Source organism: Pristis pectinata, chromosome 32 (assembly GCF_009764475.1).
Source record: "Pristis pectinata isolate sPriPec2 chromosome 32, sPriPec2.1.pri, whole genome shotgun sequence".
NCBI classification, from domain to species: domain Eukaryota; kingdom Metazoa; phylum Chordata; class Chondrichthyes; order Rhinopristiformes; family Pristidae; genus Pristis; species Pristis pectinata.
The window spans coordinates 14,985,208-15,006,241 of NC_067436.1; the positions used below are offsets into that span (position 1 = coordinate 14,985,208).

The 21,034-nt window shown below is 39.6% G+C and overlaps 1 protein-coding gene across 4 annotated transcripts in view; it reads left to right on the top strand.

The window, feature by feature from the left end:
* The window catches only part of csk (C-terminal Src kinase), a 106,341-nt gene that overhangs the window by 17,628 nt on the left and 67,679 nt on the right, over positions 1 to 21,034 (top strand). For 2 of the 4 annotated variants that reach the window (XM_052042668.1, XM_052042667.1), the window contains exon 3: positions 13,656 to 13,781. The exons of the other annotated variants lie outside the window; for them this stretch is intronic. The gene's annotated coding sequence lies outside the window, so the exon portion shown is untranslated. The remainder of the gene's footprint in view (positions 1 to 13,655; positions 13,782 to 21,034) is intronic. 4 annotated transcript variants of the gene reach the window in all.

Here is a 21,034-nt window from a genome sequence, read left to right on the forward strand (position 1 = left end):
TGAAAAAGTTTAAAGACTAAATAAGGAGAAATATACCACTTAAAAGGGTTAATAGCCAATTTCACCAAATCTTCATCTAGTTAAGGAGGCACAGGCATGAGTAGCAGAAAAATAGGATGTGGAAGATGAAGAAGAATAACCAGGGCCGTGTGGTAGTTAATAGTGGCAAAACCAGAGTTTCCCTGTTACTACTTCATAAAATGTGACATATTTTGGTTTCTGTACATGTCATCTAACAGATGGCTGAATCTTGTCAGTGATTAAGCTGCATGTAATCAAGAAAATAATATGAATTGTCTTGAAGTATTTACTAAGTAGTCTTACTGTAAGATATCCTGAATGTGTCAAGTTTTGTTGCATGAGGTCCATGTTTTCTATTGGCATTCTAATGTGTAATTGGTGCTTGGCAAACCATCTAGTCCAAATGAGCCAATCCTGTGATATTATAAGATATAGTTGATTCTCAATTAATATTTCTGTTTCTTGCATAATGGCCTCTAAATGATTTCTCTATTTAGCATTGTTAAAACATTAAAAATTGTTCTGTAAGAATGCTGTGATTGGCTGTTTGGCCACTTTGGATGCACACTTGAGTGTGAATAGCAACAGGTGAGATTTTTTTGTCACTGAAGTTGCTAGATATTTGTAGGCATCTTGCTTGTGAGATCCGATGGTGTCTTGCTGATGGTATATTTGACTGTTCATTGACCTCAGATGCTGCCTGATCTGCTGAGTTCCTCCAGCATCTTGTGTTTGTTGCTCCAGATTTCCAGCATCTGCAGTCTCTCATGTCTGTAATTACAAGTTCTCGATATGGAAAAATTTTCAGGGCCTAAGGAGAAGTGAATATTGTTCTAATAGTTTGCATTAATGCAATTATCTAAATTACTGCTTACTGTGCTCCATGATTCATTGTCAGCACTATCTCCAGGATTCAGAAAGCAAGTAATTGCACTTGGCTTTTGACTGATCAAAAAGAGTAGGTCTGGGTGAAGGAAGTGTAAATGGGTTATTAGTTTATAGATTTCCTGTCATCTGTCGTATGTCAGCTTAATATTTCAGCATTATGGTTCTTTTGCAAATTGTAATAGTTCAGTTGTTTAGAGTCTGAGAAGTGCTACATGGCAGTGAAGATCTTGTTTACATCTATTTTAAGGGAAATGGCATTGGTCTTTTTGATCCAGACTATTTATAGGCTTTCTTCAGAAACTTGTGCAACAAAGTTAACATTTTCAAAACTAATTTCATTCCTATTTCGCTTTGCAGCTTTTGGTCATTTCACACTTTTTTTGTCTGAGTGGAAACTTCACATTCTTAAGTTGTCTGCTTTTAAATGCGTAGTAACTGGCTCTCCTTAATGGCTGTGTGAGGCACATTGGGTTTGAGAATTTAGGGTAACTACCAATGTTTTCCAGCTTGAAATATGCTAATCATTCTAATTGCTAATGTTTCCCTAACACTTAAACAATTCGGTTGTCTCTGCTTTTGGCAAAATATTCTGTTGCTTCTTCCTAACAAATTACCATGTATACTGTTTGCTCTGAACTTCATGCAAACAAGGAATATCATTTGCATCCTGGTGTATATGACAAACTAATCTGAATCTGAAGGAATACTTAATTCCTGGCTCTAACCACATACTTGTGGGCAAGAAGCAGAAGGGAGGTGGCAGGCAAGGGCTCCTGTGCTGCAGCTGGCATGTGTGTTTCTACACGAGTACCAAGTGTGTGCACTAATGTATGAGCTATAATACCCATGCAGTGGAGCCTGGTCTCCAATTGTGGTGGTGGGGGGGGGGGGGGGGGGGGGGGTGCTAGTACAAGAAACCACAGAGAGACAACTAGTAATCTTGAATATGAAGTTTGGAAACTGGAATGTCAGGTCTCTGATGGACAGTCCTAACATTGACAAACCTGAATGCTGCTCAGTTAGCATAGCATGTGATCTGAGGCTTTGACATCTGTTTTTATGCTGAGTGAGATGCAATGGGCAGGAGATGGCCAGTTTAAAGAGCAAGATGATGGGTATCCTTGGAGGCAGAGCAGAAGAGGATTGCTGTATTCATGGAATGAGCTTTGCCATCAAGAATGAACTAGTCTTGCGTCTCTGACTTGATGAATGTTTTGTGACCCATTGACGTGCCCTAACTTGGAACCAAGGTATCATCAGTGAAAATGTTCCAACCTTTTGAAGCTTTTGGATGACTAAGGAGGACTTCTAGTTCAGAACTCCGGTCTGGTCTGCATCCCAAAGGGAATTCATCCTGGGTGACTTCAGTGCTCTGGTTGGGAATGATTGCAGCCTTCTGGAAAGGTGTGATTGGCATGGAGGGGTGAGGGAGGAGTGGTGAAGGCCAACCCCAAAGGGATCATTCTCTTCACAAAATGCTTTGAGCAGGCCTTGTCATAATGGATACCCTGTTTTGTCAGAGATACGGACCCAGGATTTCATGGCAACACACTAGTCCAAGCATTGGCAAAACTGCAGGATTACATCAACATCTGTGCAAAAGACTACGAAAGTATTTGCCTCATTTGTGCCCCTGCAGCCACTGGTGACTACTGGACTGACCATTGCCTAATCTGCTGTATTACTTCCATCAGCCTACTCCAAACCAGCAGCTTAAGTGGAAGCGTTGCTGCAAGATCACTGTCCAAGCTCTGAAGGCACCCACAAAGCTGGTTGTTCTCATTCAGTGCCTCACGAACAATTTGTCAATTCCCAAACTCCAGGAGCCACAGTGTCCAGAGTTGGCAATGTGTGTACTGTCCTTCACTGAGGACGTACAGTATCTGTTGTGCATGATGTCCAGTTATGTTGTGGATGTTGCATATTCCTTGCTCCAGGAGGCAATAAAGTTCACATTTGCTCTGTAAAATAGGCAACTAAGGTATTTTATGTTTTCATTTCCCTGCCAGCTATTGGAAGGAAAACTTATAGATAATGTTTGTTTTGTGGTTGTTGGGGTACAGTTTTAAATTTTCTTGGTGAAAGAAGTTGCATGCCATGTCTGTTCTCTGATCCTCGCCAAATGAGAAATGTTGAGTGAACAGCTGCTTTTTATTGATGTGAGATGCAGGTTAGCACTATACAGTAAATTTATGAAGTTGCCATTTTTAATGCTGCTGCAGTTTAAAGGCAAAATAGAGGCTGTCCTGAGTTATGAACACCTGACTTATGGACACCTGTACAGACAAATTAACTCCCATAATAGTATTAAATTCAAAAGCATGTGTAATACACTTGTTCCTATGAGCAGTAGAACTTGTAGTAATTGTTCTTATCAGTCTGGTGTGTTTTTGATACCATTCCTTAGAATACTGTGAAGATACGGTTACCATATTGAGTGGTTTTCGTTTCTTTTGTATATTTTCTGACTTGTGGACAAAATCTACTTAAGGATGTCGGCAAAAACATTGTTACCCAGGGACAGCCTGTATGCTGGAAATGCACAGTAGTTCAATGAAAGGCTGAATGTAATATGAGTGAATGTTTGGCATTCCTTTTGTAAACATGATCATACTGAACTCTGGTAACTAACTTGCTCAAAGTAGCATTCACTCATTGCCCCGGACCTGCTGACATATAATTGGCTCCTGGTTAAGCAGCTCGGAAGTTTTCAAATCGTTCCTTGTTTTCCTATGTCTTCTTGGCTTTGGCCCTCTCTAGGTAATCACTTGTAGCTGGACAACCTCCAACTTCTGTGTGCTTCCTGCATTTGTTTTCCTTTGCTCTTCCCTGGTAATGGTGATTTTTAGCTCCTTCAACAGCAAACATGGGAATTGCTTGATCAAACTTCTCCATATACCAACTTAAGGTTGACCTTTAAAATTTGGATTATAAATATCTTAGTTTTCTATCAGACCACAGTAGAAAACCAATATTTATTACCCAAATATTTGCCATTCCTACGCTGAAGAATTTTAAACAACTGTTGATATCAAAATAAGTTTGCTTCTCTACTACCTTGTCAAAATGTTGGAGGATTTAGTTTTGCAGTGGAAATAACACTTTAAATCTCCATTGGGTCTTGATGGCATAAAATGTACATTTTTATGATGCCCCCCACCCTCCCCCATGTGCTCTTGAAAGTTAAATGGGACAAACTTGAGTCCAACATGGTGCATATTAAGTACACATCTTGGTCTCAGTGAAATTGTAGTTAGTTCATAAGTTTTTGTTATTCAGCAAGCTGGAGCTGCTTTATCCTTAATGGTAAGGACACTCAGTAATGAAATGAGTAATGATGTAAGCACATTTAGGAGAAAGGGATGCAGTGGTATGTTGCTTAGTACTACCCTGCATTGTACCGATTTGTTAAGGATCTTGGTCTGGTGTGAATCCACTGAGGCTGGTATACTGGAACCTAGTGTGAACATTTGCCCTCCTTTATGCCATGCCGAGAACCTGGTGTCAATCTTTGGTAGTTTGTCAACTGAGAGTTGCCCATTCCTTGGTGTGGGGGATTGGTGTTGGCAGGACAAGATGAACAATGTGGTCCCTCGCAGCTGAGGTGTAGAGCTCGTGGCTGCAGATTCTTGAAGGTGATGGAAGTTGAGGTCTTCCTCTGTTTGCTGGGCTACATAGTTCTCCCCAGCCTGAAGATTTATGGTAATGAGCTCAGTTTGTTGTTGATTGACCATGTTACCATTGAGATATCTTCGGAGCTGTGGGGAGATGTGAACAATCTTTCAACATGTGGAACATCTTCCCAGCACCAGCAACGAATTGCATTCGTTCTGCCAGCCAGAGTGCGGCCCTGACCTCCATATCTTGGCACTGAGTGGCCACATCGCTTACCCCATCGCAGGAAGCTGCTCGCACAAAACCATGCTATGAGGATGCCTGAAGAAGGCATGGATTCGTGCCATGTTCCTGGCAAACAGTGCTATCAGTATGGATCTCTGTATAATACTATATCACCCCTTTTAAGTGCTATATATGTTCAGTTATTCAAACTTGGAGGATAGAATCCCTGGTCCAGATTACATCTGTCTCTTCTGAAAGTGTTCATGGAAAAGAGCCCTTTACTGCACTTTCTCTTTTTTGTTAGAAAAATGTGGTGTGAGAGGGCGAGTGGATAGCTATTTTTATTTGAGAAGGGCGTTGTAGACAGCTTGATGTCAGTGGTTTTAAAACAAAATGGAATCACTAGCAGAAACTGAAACAAATATTTAATAGTCAGCACTTATTGGATATATTTTAAATAACCTTAATTTTTTTGAAGTGGTAATGTAGCAGATGTAATTTATCTACATTTACAAGTGGCCTTGAATAGAATCTCCCATTTAAAGACTGAGGTCTGAGAATGCAGATGCAGGGCACAAGTAGCGGGATGGATTGTTACCTGGAATAAATATTCTTGGAATAAAGCATTGCTATTTAGAAGAAAATAAGTGGTAGAATTTCACAGGGATCAGTGTTGGAGCCATCATTTGGGTTACATTAATGATTTGCACTTAATTCAGAATAGTTTTTCTGAATTTTGCAGATAATAGCAAATCTTGGTGGCAAGATGGTCAGTACCAAGAAGTTCAACAGTGTACAGGACATTTGATAAACTTGCAGAATAGGTAAATAATTGGGAGATAAGGATCAATATGATATATCTGAGTACTTTTTGAGGAGAATGAGGTCATGTTACTTGGAGATCCCTTTTGTTCCACACCACATGTTTAAAAAAAAATTGTCAATCACTCAAAGTTGCAATATTAGTTTATTTCTAGAGATTTAAGGTTTGTCCCTAACAATTGAGCTGCAGTATGAAGATTTGTGCTTGCATTTGTGCATGCTTGGGGGATGAACTCCAAATCATTGACACTCCTTCAGTGAAGTATGCGAGGGTGGGTCTTGCACTTAACATCCACAAGTCAAAACCTCTCAAGTTGGCTCTAGTGCATGCTCAGTCCTCTTCCAATGAACAACTATATCTTTTTTCATAACTTGCTGTCTTTCTTAAGTGTCATTTGCCTTTCAAATATTTGGGGACTAATCTGTCCTCCTGCAGCCAAGTCTCCGCAATAGCTATTGGATCATATTTCTTTCAGGTCATCTGTTTTGAATGCCCTGTACAGTCAGACTGTAGTCTTATTATTTTTCTAACCTCTAGCCAATCTAACTTTCACTTGGATTTGTACTCTTTTTGTGGTACACTGTTTATTTTTTCCTATGTGAGTGTCTCACTCCGGCCTTGTCTTTACCTTGACCACTTTGTAACTTTTGGTCCCTTGCCCCGCACCACCCCTCGCCCACCCCCACCGCCACTGTTCAACTTAGTCCGTAGTTCAGTTGAGTACCAGTTCCCATACTGTTTGCATATGTCTGTCCCAACAGTACAGCTTCCACTACCTCTGGTACTACTTCCTCCACACCAGTCTTTGAGCCACAGATTTGCTTCTATAATCTTTAGTCCTATGGCAATTTGCATGTAGCTTGGACAACAGTCCAGATATTACTACTTTGAGTTCTGCTTAACTTGATTGCTAGCTCCTTGCATTGACTGACCATGCAGAACCTATTTCCTTCTGCCTGTGATATTGGTACCAACATATACCATGACTTCTGGATTCTCCCCCTTCCACCAAGTTCGTCTTCAGCATAGAGCAGGTATCCCAAACTCTGACAAGTAATGCAGCCTTTTTTCTCTTGTTTTTTGATGCAAAAGACTAATGACATTTCTTCCCACTATAGTGACCATTATCACCTTTTGCTTCTCCCTCCACTTGACTGTCTTCTTGTGTCATAGTTGGTTAACTCATCTACTTGGAATTCTCACTTCAATCCAAACAAACTTTAAGTCACACTGCCCTGTCCCTGACTATTGACCACATCAGAAGGCCACGTCTTAAGAGGTGTGATGGCCTCCTGGTACAAAGTATCTAGTTAATTTTTCCACCTCCAGTTGCAGGGTGTGTGGCTGGACTTCCAGCTCAATGACTCTGATATGAAGTTCCTTGAGTTGCAACCACTTAACAAATTTGTCCTGCATTATACTGCTGTCTAGCAACTCGCTCATTCCTCATTTGTTACCTCGCTTGTCCTGCCATCTGTTTCCAAAAAATAATATTTTGCACTTCCCTTTTTAGTTTATTACCACTGATTCTCTACTTGTAAATCTTAGGTAGAATTGATCTTAGCAACTTACCACAAACTTGCCAAAGAGTTTGCTTCTCCCTAAAATCAACCTTTTTGAGAACTTGTAAGAGATGTATCAGAAAGGAAACTTTCAAGCTACTTGGCTTCAGTTACTTGTGCCAACATCTTACTTTGCAGTTAATGCTTATATTTAGCTACTTGTGTTGCCCCTTTTAATCAGAGAGCCATGGACCCTGTCTCCTTTTAAATTTGGCTTCAAGTGAAATTCATCTCCATCTTGCTTTTGCTTCCATGATGCCATGTACAGTGTGATTTTAACCAGTGGGTCCACAACCAACTATCCAAGTGCAGACATGCCAAGGAAGGCTGCATCATTGCCTGAACACTTTAATCTTGCTGCGGTGTTGCACCTTCTGATGGACCTACTGGAGTAGAACTAATCAACCAGACAAATGTTGCCTCCCATGCAGAACTATAGTCACCCCAACTTCAGTAATTGAACTCATATGCAGATGCATGGGTGTGCTCACATTATTGCCTTGTTCACTTAAAGCATGCAAGGGAATGGGCCTTGCCATTCCACAAAATGACCCCTATCAACTGGCCAGACTGTACAATACTGCCATCTTGCAATAAAAGGTCCACCACAAGACCATGGAAAGCCTTGATGGCTTGCTGTATCTTGGGAACCACCTCTCGGCAAAGCCAGAAAAAGGCACTCGGGTGGATGTGGTCCTTGAGTCTCATCACAAGCTGATCTATCCTAACAAAGGTACTTTTTCACTAATTGCATCTGTACATCTTGACAGATGGTGTTGGTTCTTTGCTGTTATTGATCTGTTCATATGTGACCACTTCTACAAAATGCTGAATACACTGTTTGTTTATCTTGGCTTTATTTTCCAATGCAGCTTGAATAATTCCGAGTAAGTAAAATTTAGGAAAGTAATCATTTTCAAAAGTCCTAAAATTTTTTAACCAGTTTATTATAGTTAATGGGTGCAGGAGTACAATACAGTTATGTTCTGGGGTACATAAACACCCGTACAAATTCATCTTTTAGTTAAAATAAAAGTTTTATATATTTTCTTAAATGGGAATTACTTGCGGCCACTTGCGTAGGGCAGGTGGCTTTTCTCATCACAAATTGTAGCTACACAAAGTTGAAATTTCAACTGATGCTGCTGCAACCATCCTGAAGATATTAGAAAGTGTGCGATCACATTTGAAGAGAAACTTGATTTAGTGATGCAGTATGCAAATAGGCAGATGTTAACTTTGATTTCCTGTGCTCTGGGCTGGCTGCAGTGAACTCCACAGTGAAAGACAGGATCAAAGAACATGAGAAAGATTGTACCTGTAGAATCTCGTATATCCCCAATGAATTCCAATGTGACTTATGGAGCAAGTATTAGAAGTGTTTTTGGAATGGAAAAGTAATTAACTGGGCAGAGGTTCAAAATTGATGCCACGTGTTCCTTAGCCTGAGGATCATCTTGGAGAAGGGCAAAACTCTTTGTGAACCCTTGAAAGCTAACGGTGAAACAGAACTCGTGTGTGAGTCATGGATGGTTGCATCAGTTTAAGGTTAGTGCAAATTTGCATAATGTGAAAGAGTGGCAAGTCTGCTTGTGCTGATGAACCAGCCAAGGGAAGGAAATTCCGAGTGTTGGTTGAAATCATACATGGGATGAAGGTGTTATTTGCCTGATCAAACGCTTAATCGCGGTGAGCTGCATTATTTTGGAAAATAATGCTCTATTGTAAAAGGGAGAAATCAATGTACAAGTTTAAATTGAACAAGGATCATCCATGACACTAAGAGTTGAGACCCCTGCCTGTGTACAATACTAGAAAACCCATGGGTATAGTAAATGATCTCTTCCTGTTGTATGAATGTCAAAAAAGAAGGGCCTGGGCTACCATACTCGTACTTGAGGCCTGGATTTTGGCCCATTTAATCCCTTGATTGGAGTATTGCCAGGCCAAAGGAATACTCGAAGTCCTTCTGATTGTGGACTATGGCCCTTGACATCCTGCCTCTAGGTGATTTGAAGAAAGTTTAGAAGGATTCAATTTCCATAAAACTAAGAACATTGCAGGATTTTGGGCAGAGGCTGTTGATGAATGCAAGTGGTGTTTGGAAATAAAGTATGTCATGTGGTTCAAGGACTTTGAGGAAGTGGCCATGTTAAAGTTGTTGAGCTGACACTTCAATTGGAGCTTAGGGTGGAAGTTGACACTCCACAGGACTGCGGTGCCTTGAAGTGCAATGCCTTGAAGATGGATCTCAACACCACGAAGTTCAGCAGGATCAAGCCAAGTAGAGTTTGATGTAATACACACAGGTGCAGTGGGAAAACTTGCAGCAGCTCATCACGGGCACATAGTATTAGAGACACAACATTAACAAGAAAAATATGAATTAAACATTGTTTTTTTTGTACAATTAGAACAAAAGTCCATTGTAGTGCAAAGTGGTCATAGTGTTGCTATAATGAGGTAGTAGTCATCCACGATGGTCTGTCTTGCTGATATGCCATATACAATGGGAGGAAAAAAGATGTTATGTTGAACTTCCTGGGCAAGTTCATAAATGGAGATTGAGCAGCTATCGACACCTTCAGCTGTACTGACACCATCCTTGGCCCCATCCTTGTGATCAAGTAGACACTATCTTACCACTGCCACCACCATCACCTGTTTGTACAAGCAAGCCAATGTTAATAATTAAGGCATGAGATTAATGTCAAATTTCATTCTTGTTAGTCCATAAGCTATTTAAACTATGAATTTTTAATTTTATTGCAGAATACACTGTATTTATGCAGTACATAGAATATGATTGGATAGGCCCCTGCTATAATCACCTATAAAATTGTAGATGTGCATATGGCTCCAGTGAATTCCAACTTGCGTAACCTTGCAGAACGGTTTCCAGAATGAAACTCTTATACCAGTTGGATTTTTTTTTGTAAACCAAATCGAAACTTTGTTTGCTTCCCCCCCCAGTAACATTACTGCATACTGAAATTGTACATTGTTGCCAAAGCAGTGAGTTGCCTGGTGATGGTGAATGGAACATTTCAACCAGTAATGTTCTTGAAGATAAACATAGAACAAAATGCATTTGCCTCAAGGTTGTGCTCGCCATTAAAGCCTTTGTCTCGTGGTAGTGTGTGATAATGAAATATTTGATGTTATTTTCATTGTATTAGAACATTATCCTTTTTCAAAGAAAAGTTGAAAGCTACCAATCTAGTCTGTGTATTGCCCTGTGTCTGTGCAGCCATTGTGTGCATGATCAGTTTAAAAGCTACCATTTCCACTTTGAAATGTGTCCTTCATTTTAGCTGTGCTTATCTTGTTATCTTAACACTCCCCACATTTTCACTTGTTGAATGACTGGCTCCATTAACTTTACTAAGTGTACTCCTGTGAATCAAAATTCAATATTTTGAAATTCCTATTTTATACCAGCAGGTAAATTAATTTTGACATCCTGATGTCAGTGTTACAAAATGGATGTGGAAGCTCCTGGGGGAAAGTGTGGGGGGGGGGGGGGGGGGGGGGAAGAGATTCTCAGTATTACTAGATCAGAGATTATAAACTGATCAAAGTTTTCAACCACAGTTTGGGGTTTTGGTAAGAAAAGAACTTGAGCGTTGCAGAGAGTGGAAAGAAGGGAATGACAATCTGACAGGATTTTTTAAAAATTAAATTTAAATTTTTTAAAGTTTTTTAAAAAATATTTTATTTACAGTGTGGTAACAGGCCCTTCCGGCCCAATGAGTCCTCATCGCCCATTTTAAACCCAAATTAACCTACCCGTACGTCTTTTTTTAGAATGTGGGGGGAAACCGGAGCACCCGGAGGAAACCCACGCAGACACGGGAGAATGTACAAACTCCTTACAGACAGCGACGGGAATTGAACCCCGATCGCTGGCGCTGTAATAGCGTTGCGCTAACTGCTATGCTTGTCGCATGTACTGAGATGCAGTGAAAAGCTTTCTTTTGCATGCAATCCAGACAGATCATTTCATACACAAGTAGTTTGAGGTAGTACAAAAGGAAAACAAAATGCAGTATATAGTGTTACAGAGAAAGTTGATTAGGGTTTGATGAGGTGAATGTATGTGAGTCCAGAACTGGAGCCATAAGTATAAAGAAGTCATCAATAAATTCATGAGAGTTTAGTGGCTTGCATGTGGAACTCTTTACTCTGTCATTGTGGCAAATAGCTTGGATGCAGGGTATGGTGGTTTAAACACACAAGGAAGTACTGTATAAGAAATCTGAGGTTATGTGAAGGGTTGGAAGCATTGAACATGGAGCATACGCCCACTTTGGACTTGTGGGCTGAATGACCTGTATCTTTGCCACACATACAGTAAGTTCTGAAAATCCAGCATGCTTGTCTTCAGTGGTGTCGGACTAGCAGATTTTCCTGATATATTGGATGTCCTTTCCATTAAAACCCCAACTTAAAACCTGAGAATTTTTCCAGATGTTGCACAGTATAATTTTTAATCAGAAGTTGAAATGGAGGGTGGGAACCAGGTCCTCAGTGAGTGGAAAGGGAGTGCAGCAAACATTACCTGCTGAGCCTGTTGCCACATGAGGTTGAAGAACATCGGAGTTTCACTTTGAAATGTTGGTTTTCCCAACAATGAAGCCATAAATAAGGGAAGGAGTTTAAAAAGTGCATTAAGATGCTTAATCCAGATGCACAACATGCCAACATACAGAGAATACCAAACCATAAGAAAGGAAAGCAGGAGTAGCCATTTGTCTTTTTTCCCTGGTATACAGTTCCATAAAATCAAGTGGCTCAGTGCCTCTTCCTGCACTAATCCCATAACTATTGATTTCCTTAATATTCCAAAATCTATTGATCAGTGTCTCAAATGTACTGAGCTGCTGCAGTCCACTCAAATTCCAGAGGTTTACTGCCCTCTTTCCTCGTTTTGTTTCTAAATGGCTGACCTTTGAAACTGATCCTTGGTTCTAGACATCCCTGCTTGTACTCTATTTAAACAATTTTTACATTGTGATGCACTTGCAAACGTTCACTGGAAAGTGAAAGAGCTGAATGATGGTTTAAATTTAGATTGCTGAAGTCAGCTGTATTCATGTTTTGGCTCGTTGCCTGAACATGACTTTTTCGTAATTTTTGTTTTTCCCCCCTCATTTTCTCAGCAGCCTCCTCCAGACCATTACTATTTCTGTGCTGCTCCAATTCAGTCCTTTTTGCATGTGGTTGATTTTATTCACTCTTTGTGCTTTGAAAAGCCTGAGCACTGGAACTTCCTCCGTTAAGCCCTTCTTCCTCTTTTTAACATAATTGTAGCAACCCATTTCATTAGGCTTTTGATTAGTCACCCAAATGTCCAGTGTGTGGCTCAGTTAATCTTGCTTGCTTGCACTGGAAGATTTTTACCAAGTTTAAAGCTACCATGTAAATGTTCTTGTTAATGAATATGACCAAAGAAACAAAATGACACAAACCAATCACTTAAAGTTGTTTTCAACAAGAATCCCTTCAACATTGTTTAGGTTATATTAAGAATAACAACTATTATTAAAACTGGTCTCGCCAGCAATGGACATTTAAATTTTTAAGTTTAGGCATCATAAAATGCAGCTTGCTCTATTAGTACATTAAAATTAGTTGATTAAGGTTGAGTCACCAGCAAATACTGCTTTTGAGGCTTGTATAAAATTGGGGTTATCACATTGGTTTTGGCCTTGTGGATTCTTTACATCTACATGCTGGAGTCTCAGAGGTTGTGTATAAAGTTTCATATTAACTTTTCAAAGTTTGAAGCTCCAAGTTCAAAATTATTCCTGTTAGTTGTGGCACCTATTCAACGATTTTCCTAGATTTTGGATGCTTAGAAACTGAAGAACAAACTAGTAGTTTGGAAGCTGGTTATTCTGGCTGGATAGTCATCACCTCTGGCCTGCATGTGACCCATAAGATTCTGTTTTTGAAAAGTTCAGATTGGCTCTGATTGGAGAAAACAGTCTGGCCTCTACTCCCAATTAGACAATCAAATAAGTTCTACCTCAAGGTTTCTTTTAAAAACTGACAATACATTCAACTTTTTTTTAGATGTATTCTCATCAGTATGGAGATGTCTTTGAGTCTGTGCATAATAGCTATACTTCAAATTTAGTCAGTTTCATTAAATGCCATTGGCATCCAAAATTAAAGAATCCATCTCATTATTTTGTCAGAAGTGGGGGGTTGGGATGGATGCAGATCAAAATGTGATCATTGCAAGAAAATCCCAAAGTCATCTGCAAGCACCAGATCATTGTCTTTGACTGGTCTATGTTTGTGAATGAGGCTACTTCTCCCATGCCATCCTGTTTGACCCATAGATCTTCATAAATTAATCTCATGGAAAAATAGCACTAATGCTTCGGGTACAGTGGAACAACTGTTTGTACAATTCTATTTGTCCAGCTCCAAGCTTCCTTCCATGCTGCTGTTTATACGAGGTTTGTAAAAGCAACCTGGTGATAATTGTCTTTTTTTTGTATTTATCCAAGATAACAAGGTTTGGATGAGAGAATCAATTTCCCAGCCTTTCTTACCACTGTTCTTCATTTCATATTGAATAAACCACTGGATTAGCTGACAATATTAATGGGAAGGACACCTTTAACAACCTGAATGTAAGTAAACCAGAGTTGATCCTGTAGCTATTTTAGTATTTTTCAAGCAAGGTGGTTTGTCTTTTTTGTTTGAGGGGTGGGGGGAAGCCAAAGTATTTGCCTCCTAATAAACCAGTTACCATATGTTCAGTTTATAAAAATAAATGATGAACTATGATTTTGTTCCAAACTAGTTGCTGAACCAGACAAAAAAGCATTCAGAATTAAAGTAAAATGGGGAATTTTGAAACCTGAATATCATATAGTCAAGCAATTATTTTTTTCCTATTCAAAGGTTTTCATCCAATTTACCTAAATGGTGGAGTTTGGGGGTGAACTATTTTGTATTTGTGGACATTGGGGTTTGTTTTGAATTTCTCAATGATTTTTGTTTACTGCATATCCTCTGAGTTAAAGGGAAAACATTGTCTAAAAATACAAAGTCATATAGGAAAGCAATTTACTCTTTTTTAGTCTTCTGTCCTGATGCATATAAAATAGCTTAAGTAGAGGCTCTTTAACAGTGCAGAAGAGTAAGATTTAACTTTGGGTTATACCATTACATAGTCATGACCTTGATTTTCTTTAGTGTTTTGCTTTATGCTTGATCAATAGGAAAATGGGACATACATTTTTAAGAAGCTGATTAAAGAAGCCATTACAAGAACTACTTTTGTCTGAGCAACTTCCCTTTGGTTCAAATTGAGAACCAAATCTGACACATTGTAGTTTCTGCAATGCAGAATAGAGAACAGGAGTAAAGTGCAGGTTGAAGTGATCAGTGATGGAACTATCTTAGTTCTCAACTTATAATCAACTTGTATTTTGGAATCAAAAACAATTTCTAAATTGGTGCATGGCACCAAATTGGAGGGGATGGATGGTGGGAGTAGATTGATGGCAAGGGCTGCAACATTTTAGAAGTAGTACATAAACACAGAAAAGGTGTACAATAAGCAATGAATTTTCAGCACACATACTGGATTTTTGTTTAAAGTATTGTTTGGAAAATAAGGTAATGAATGGGGCAGCACTATAAGTGGATTAATCAGGCCATCAACAAAGAAAACCAAACATTGTAATGCATTTCCAAAAGTGTGAAACTGAAAATAGCAGAGATGCACTAAACCGGAATCTAATCTTGGTTCGATCTGGAGTCCTGCGCTATTCTGGTCATTTGTAGTTTAACAGGCATTTGTAGTGGTACTGGAGAGGGTGCAGAAATGATTTGCAAGGGTGATGAGACTGAGAGGCTATCCTTGTCAGAAATGAATGGATAGCCTGGGTCTGACTTAAGAATTTTGGCATGACCTGCAGAAAGTTATTAATGAGAAGTTTTGAATGAATAAATTTCTACTTGTGGGAAGACCATAACGTAAGACAGTCGATAAAAGAAAATTTACTAATAAATCAACAATAACAGAGTTCAAAGTTCACTGAGTAATGAAAATGTGGAACCTGCCATCAGTGGTAATGGTTCAGCTAATAGCTGTGTTAAATGTGGGTGGAAGGAACCTCGAGCGTAAAATGTCTGAACAGGCTCATTGGACATTATGTAATTTCCACATAATTTTAATCTAGTGCTTATTTTCACATTATCTGAAATCTCCAGCAGTTTGGTTCACTTGTTGGATACAAGATATCAGCTATCAGATACTATGGGGTTCAGCTAACTTTTAGCTCTTGCATTGTTTCTTAATGCAAATAATATTTGTGGACCAATCATTTTTCTTTACCAGTGACTGGATACAATTCATAAACTAACTTAAATTTAAAATATGCTTATTTCCATTTAGTTTGCTCTGATGGATGAACAGACCTTTTTAATTTTTTTCAAATGTATGTATACTGAACCTGTGTTCCTTGGCTCCTGTTGGAGACTAGGATTGTGAACTGATGGGTGACACGAGTAGTTCAACAGCTAGGCTGTTCAAGTGAAATATCCTCAAAGGGAGTTGCACTGAAAGTTGCATTGCCTTGCACTTGTGGCATGTTGACTCTATTCTTGTATAGATACTTGCTGTGTTCGTCTCTACACCCTTCTCATTCTTGAATTTGGAGAAGTATTATTTAAATCTTGTGATATTTGTGTATTTCTGGTTCATCTGCTTAAACAAGTTGCACATAATGGTAGAGTTACACACTTTTGAGTTGGGTTCCTACATTTAAATAGGTTTACACAATTGACTTAGTGCTGGGGCCCCAGCTGTTGACACCAATCTGTATCAATAATATGGATGAGGACGCAGTGTGATGCATCAGTTTTGCTGCTGATAGCATGCACTGCCACCTAGCTTTCAGTGAAGACACGGGAGGACTTCAGGGAGATTGAGAAAAGCTCAGTGAATGATTGAGGCTTGGTAGATGAAATATAATGAGGAGAGGTGGCAAGATTATTCACTTTGGTTGGGGGTGAGAGGAAGAAATGAATTTAAATAGAGAGAGTTGAAGGGCCCTGTACAGTTAACTTTGGTGCAGATAAAGGCAGATTTGTATTTTGTCCTTCTATTGCAGCAGGATTCCAGCATGAGTAAAGAAGTCTTACTGCCTGAAACATTTTTCTACCTAAGGAAGAATATCCTTGTGATAGTGGGTGAACAAAGGTTGACCCTCATACGTGGGATGACAGATGTCTTGAAAATAAGCAGCGTGGATCTATGCTCATGAATTTCAGAAGAAATTAGAGGAACTGGCATTGAAATGTACGTCATCTTTTGAGCTTGGCAGGGTAGATGCAGTAGTGTCTGGTCACATATAGCAGCAGTTTATCCATTCGGCAGAGACGAGAAGCTTCTTCACCCAGAGCTTGGTGAATCTTTGAAATTCTGGTTCTGAGCAACTGGGTGGCCTCAGACCTGAGTATATTTGAAGTAGTGATTAATAGATTCTTATGATGTCCAAAAATATAGTGATATGGATTAAATCATGAAAGTGATGCTATGGTGAAAGATAAACTGAGATTTCCAAACAATGGAACTGAATGGTCTATTCTTGCTTCTGGGTTATTAATGTCACACAAAATGTGCTATCTGAAATCTGCCATGTATACAGTAATATTGTTAACCATTTCAGCATATTTATTTCATGGGGTTAAAATCCTACTTGGCATTGGACACTTGTATTAAAATGCTTGTTTCTTTTCAACATGTTTTCAGAAGCCTGAAATCCTGTTAATTGCCCACAAAGCATGACACCCCCCACCCAACTTTGCTTCCAATGCTGTTCATGATACAACTGGATTTTGTTAATTGTGTGAAACTACTGTAGAATTGAATAGTAGGAGGCGATGGTTTTTAATTTGAAGTTTAACTGGAGTGGGGTATAGAGGAGAATGACTAATATCCAACTGGACTCCATTCTCGAATCAGAATGTTGGGTTCAAGCCCCATTGCAGGACTTGCCAAGCAATTGTCATTGGTGCCACGGTTTGGATGAAATGCTTGTACCCAAATAGCCAAGAGATCAAAGTCCCCCATATCCTTTTGAAAGGAAGAGCCAGGCACTGCAAAATAGCAGGGGTAGCCTGCCCTACTATTCAATAAGATCATGCCTGATCTGCCCCAGGCCTCAATTCTTTTGTGCCAATTCCCCCATAGCCCTATGTATCTCCATCTTTCTAAAAACCTCCAAGGTCAGGAGTTTGGCTCTGGCTGTAGGAAAGGTGTGTGATTGAAGTTGAATCCTGAACCAGATATTCAAAAGGATGGAGTACAGATTGTAATTGAACATCAGAGGGTGGTTTGCTGCCTTACCTAAGTGTGCCTTAACAGTTTTCCCTCTGTTAAAATCTACTGCTCTTAATTACCAGGTTTAATTAGTTCGGCACAACATCGTGGGCTGAAGGGCTTGTTCCTGTGCTGTTCTGTGTTCTAAGATTGAGGCAATTCTCATCTTGTGTTCAGGTTGGGTGGTCTGAGCTGCAGGGGCACTGACGTGCACTCTTAGAGTAACTAGACTGGTTCCTTGTGTATACATTTTGGAGTTAGATGTTCACTTTGACTGGACAGCTTCACATGGATATTCTCACCAGTGATGGGAATTAAAATTAAATTTAATCAGTATGATCTTTCCTCCTATTATTAATGCATCCTTAAATTTTGTATTTTCATTGCTTTGACTTTTAATTTTTGTGCACACTCATCGAAATCAATTTGTCCAAAGAGAGAAATTAAACATAGGTAAAATTGAGAAATTGTATTTTAGTAGCTTTTGATAACTTGTGATTTAATTCAGCTTGTGGTATCAGTGAATGTTTGGAATGCTATCCGCTGCAAATGGAATGTTCCCAAGGCCATTTTGCAATGTTTAATGTTTATTACATGCAGTATGTTTAAACTGAAATGGTCCTCTATTTGACTTGGATGGAATATAAATTTTCAAAACTTCTTTCTTTGCCTGTGAGTAAAATGTTATAATTAGCTTAGTTCCAAAGCTGCTTGCTGCAGAATTTTCAATTTTTGCTTGGATAGCTTGCATTCAGTGCAGCCTGCACACCACTTTTCTCTTTTTTTACAGCTCTTTAAAATGGCTTGTGCTGACATTGATTTTGTAGTTGACTTGTGCTAAATAGCCACTCGTTGAAACCTTATCTTGTCACTAAATATCATAAGTGCTAAGTTAGGACAATTCTCATGTGGATTTAAACCTTAATTCCATGTTGTGGTGGTATATATCCTGCTTGTGTTTTTGCTGCTGCACTTAACTAGTTTGAAGTACAGTGTTATTAATCGGTGCAGATTTTCAGCTTGGTACTATCTGGGATTTTAAAATGATTTCAACACAACTGAATAACTTTGCATCAGCCTTTCCTTTGTGAAGCAACTTTTATTTTGGTGGCACAGATTTTCAGTTGTCACGAATGTTGAAGGTGAAACCTGTGGAATAGCCATCTTAAAGAATGGAACAGTGAGTCTGCTGCTGGATCTCAATTTCATTGAAAATTTTGGGCTGGCAGCTTTTAACCTTCTTCACTCTACTGCTTTCCCAAGCTCTTGCCAAGGATACAACATTCGGGTCAGATCTGTTTGTTTTGGAAGCATTTCTATCTGAGCAGCCTGGGTAGCATGAAAACAAATTTATTAAGAGTAATATACAAGACACAAGAAATTCCGCAGATACTGGATGTATCTGGAGTGGAGGAACTCAGCAGGTCAGGCAGCATCCATGGAGAGAAATAGTCGAGCTGAGACCCTTCATCAGGACTGGAAAGGAAGAGGGCAGAAACCAAGATAAAAGGGTAGAGGGAGGAGCGCATGCAGGCAGGGGATAGGTGAGATCAGCTGAGAGTCCAGGTGAGAGGGGGAAGGTAGTGGGAGGTGAAGAAGATGTAATAAGCTGGGAGGTGATAGGTAGGAGAGGCCGAGGGCTGAAGGAGGAGGAATCTGGGAGGAGATGGGCAGGTCATGAAGGCAGGGGAAGGGAGCCATGGGAATAATTCTGTGACATGGTGAAAGGGGGGGGGCTGTTGTCACCCTCTCTTCTATTTCTCTTTTCCTCTAAATGCTCTCTACCCTCACTGTAACTTAAACTGCACACTAGTCTTAAATGTATGAGCATCAATAAAGTGCCTCTGCTTGATGCATCTGAAACCTGTTGTGATAATGTGCAACTTGTCCAGAAAGCACAGCTCCATACTTGTATTACTGACCTCTAGTGGTCAGGGCACTATTCGCTTAATCTTTATTTCAATTTTGTTGAGCCAATGTTTCTGTTAGATTTACCAATTGGCTCGTGACATTGTTTCCATGAGTCATCAGGTGAAGCTACAAATTGGATTGTTGATATTATCATTGTTGTAGGTTTGGTTCTTTTTGTGTATATTGTTCAATTTCTCTGCAGGATTTTGAGAAAAGTGATTGTTATACAGGTCTTTATTCTGAGCTGCAGTAATTGGTTTCCCAGCAACGCTTCCTCTGCTATTTTACCAATGCTAAATAAGTGTCTGAATTTGTCTAAATGCAAGCCAATATGTTGAACGACACAAAAAGCCCAACCTCTAACAATTGCCCTTTTAGAAACCACAAGTCACTTAAAGCAATTATGCTGCCACATGAAATAAAACTAATAACTATAATTAACTGGAATGTAAGTAGCTTAACATGGAAATTTCCTTCACCTCCTCTCATTCTCATCTCCTTAGTGTTTTAAAGCTGCATTTTAGAGAAGGCCTGCTGTACCATCTCTGCCACTAAAAAGGCTTCTGATATGTGGTGTGTATTAAGATCTCTCTGGAAACAAAATAGAAATGATACTGAGAAATTTTCAACGATGGATGGAAATATGCTGTGTTTGGTGGCATCTGGAGAGAAATGGCTCATTGATCAAAGAAACACCATATATTCCTGCTAAAAACTTACAAAAGCAAATATTACGAATGCTCTATGCCAATTGTAAGACACTTGGCAATGTAATGTCTATCTGCCAATGTCTCTATGCTTTTGTATCTAAACCCCTTGTGTATATAAAATCTAATAGATATAGATGATGCAAAGGTTATATGCACAGACAAGGAAATGAGTGAGTAGTCAATGCCTTAATTAGCAGGCGAAGTCTAAAAGATGACTTGGAAGGTGGGGATGAAGAGGGTGGTTTGGGATGTGTAATGAGCAAATTCCTAATTCAGTTAAAATAGCAATGAAATTAAGAATTTTCATTTGCAGGATGCAGTGAGGAGCATGTTAGTAACGAGGTTAAAGAAATTTGCCATGTCGCCTTTGACCCTCACCCGATGTTTATTTATAGATGCACCATAGAAAGCATCCTATCTGGATGCATCGAGGCTTGGTATGGCAGCTGCTCTGCCTGAGACCGCAAGAAACTGCAGAGTTGTGGACACAGCTCAGCGTGTCACAGACTAGTCTCCCCTCCATGAACTCTTCACTTTTCACTGCCTCAGTAAAGCAGCCAGTATAATCAAAGACCCCACCCACCCTGGATATTCCCTCTTCACTTCACCCCTCTTCACTTCACCCCCCTTCTTCCGCTCCCCCCCCCCCCCCCCCACCCCGTGGGTAGATTCAAAAGCCCGGAAGCACCAAGCTCAAGGACAACTATCTCACTGTTAAAAGACTATTGAATGGTCCCCTAGTGTGATGAGATGGACTCTTCACCTTCACAATCTACCTTTCGTTGTCTGCCTGCACTGCACTTTCTTTGTAACTGTAACACTTTATTCTGCATTATTATTGTTTTCCCTTGTACTGTCTCAGTGCATTGATGTGATGAAATGATCTGTATGGATGGCATGCAAAACAAAGTTTTTCACAGTACCTCAG